Genomic DNA, 2,782 nt, shown 5'->3' with positions numbered 1-2,782 from the left:
ATTTAGATTAAATTTAATAGCAATGCAGTCAAACATAATTGTGCTTCATAAACACATTATACTACTGCATAATATTTATAATTGTATAAAATATAATTTTAAATCGTGGAGAATAATGTATAAGATTTACGATTTATAAAAGATTTGTGAAAAATTTTCATTAAAATGGTTATCAGCTTCGTCATCATCTAAATTATATATATATAACAGAAATTGTGGTTTAATGCTAAAGATGGGTTTGATTTTTATTAACTGCTTTAAGTACAGTTTTTTATTTCCCATTTATTTTCCTTCGTTATTTTAGTCTAACTCAGGTTAAGGTTAAACCAAAACGTTAGTTGTAAAGTGATTTTAAACTTTACTTCTTTTTTATTATTTTAAAATATTATTAAAAAATACTTCGTGTAGTTCAATTCTTAAATTATTTCATATAGCAGTGTATAAAGAGCCAATAGCCAAAATCAGTTTTTAGTAATTAAGGACTGTATGAAATGATTACTGTGCTTTACATTTATTAAATTGAATTTGTCTAAACCTGAAATGTAAGAGATCCTGCAGGTTCAGTAAGGTAAGGTATCACTGTCAGCTAAAAGCTAATAATGGATTATATAACGGGGATTTTGAACATCACGGATGAAACGTGCTTCACGTTATAATGAGAAAAACAACAGTACACATTCTATGTCACTGTGATAGTCTCGCCAGACTCAGACTTCGGTACTTATCAACTGCCAATACGCTTATAACGGAATTGGGCAACATCTCTCCAAAGGACATAATGGCATTTTTAACTGCAACTCGCCTATTGAACTAAAGTGGATTTGTTGTAATAATTCTCACAGGATGCAGTGACGAACTAACAAGTTCCCAACCTGTTTAAAATCTAATCTAATTTAAGAAGAAAAAAATTATAGACATTTGTACTTAAGCACAAAAAGGAAGTCTTGGAAATATACTCACTATGATTTTTATATACATATGAGCTGAGTTCATAAATGTCTGCATGCATGAGTGAAGTGAAGGCGCTTATTTCGTTACTTATATGAATTCAATTAATTGTAATATTAGTAAATTATGTCGAAAGTTTTTTATTTATTTGTGGTCTAATAACCATATAACTAAATTTTAACTTCTTTCATATTTTAATTTATAAAATTAAATGCAATCATATTTGCATACATATACATGGTTACATAGTTTCTATAATGAAATCACTTATGAATTATATAAAGAAAATTTTTTTATTTTAATTTAATAACAATTGAATTTTTCACTGTCAAATCTAATCGCTACAAGCCCCAAGTAAACTCATAGTAATTTTTCAATAACATCAGAAACATTAGCTGATACCACAGATTTGTTCCCGTGCGCTTCATAAATCAATAAAAGGAATTATTTACTTTACTCATCCCAATCCTAAACATAGATTGCTAAACGTACGCATATTTTACCTTCACTGTATACCAAATGTAAATGTCTTCTACACATACTACTTTTATATGCATATATATACAATCTATATAGTATATTTCCTTCTTTTTTTCCAACTTCCCAATAGTTTGACAAGCGTACATTGATGTATCTTTAATATCTCTCTAACGGGAACAATCCCATCTGTTTTGCTGGTTATCCATGTATTTTGCTCGTTTGTTCCTTTTTTCATTCTTATTTTTTTATATATTGTGATTTGTTATTACTGTTGTTGTTGTTGTTGTATCCAATCGTTTTTCGATTTTTATGTTGTTTGCAATGATTTTTTTGTGCTCCCCTTAATTTCCGTTAAAATTTTCATCACGTCAGCAGTTTTCTTGTGCTTCAGCGCCGTTGGGGCTAAAGGATATCGTTTGTGTTCTGTTGGTGCTCATCAAATAACCATCGATTGCCATTGTATCCTTGGTATGGGTGTATTAAGGTTGTTCGGATTTTACGTTTTATGTTTTCCATTTTGTTTTTTGGTTTTGTTTAACTTCATTTTGTTGTATTCACTTTGTATTTCATGTTGCTCTTCTTTATATTTTTTCATTTTTTTTAGCACAAACTTTTTATTTTCGTCGATTTCTCTTTTTTATTTTTTTGAGTGGATGTTGTCAGACGTTGTTTGTAAAATTATTTACCACTGTCGAAACAGAAGTAGCTTTGTAGAGCTGTATCTCGAGTTTCTCAATTTATTTATTTTTTTTCGATATTTTTTTAATAAACATTATTAATTTTTTATATTTGTATTATTAGTAATTATTCTTACTTTAAAGCGCTAAATAAACAACTGGCTAGACTTGTTAGTTTTAATGTAATGGTTACAGTTATACATTAAGACCGAAAAGTTTTCGGAAATTCTCATTTAAAATTCGCGCGCTGTATATTTTTCGATATTTTAAGTTTATGTAGTTTGGCAGCACTGTCCTTAATTACTATGCCAAAAATGAGCGCGATCTGTCAGACAGTTCGTTTACGGCAGCTGTTGAAACCAGTTCACCTCAGTAGGGCGTTGCGAAAAAAACAATGGAAAAAAATATTGAACAAAGAGTTTGCATCAAATTTTGTGTTTCGAACGAAATTTCGTGTGCAGAATCGTTGCGAATGCTACAAAAGGCTTATGGGGAATCAGTTTTATCGAAAACTCAAGTTTATGAGTGGTACAAAGCCTTCCAGGACGGTCGTACGACCGTCGAAGACATTTCGCAACGCACTACTGAGGTGAACTGGTTTCAACAGCTGCCGTAAACGAACTGTCTGACAGATCGAGCTCATTTTTGGCATAGTAATTAAGGACAGTGCTGCCAAA

The sequence above is a fragment of the Teleopsis dalmanni genome, chromosome 1 (genome assembly GCF_002237135.1).
Source record: "Teleopsis dalmanni isolate 2A chromosome 1, ASM223713v2, whole genome shotgun sequence".
Classification (NCBI taxonomy): domain Eukaryota; kingdom Metazoa; phylum Arthropoda; class Insecta; order Diptera; family Diopsidae; genus Teleopsis; species Teleopsis dalmanni.
This window is presented reverse-complemented; position numbering follows the sequence as displayed.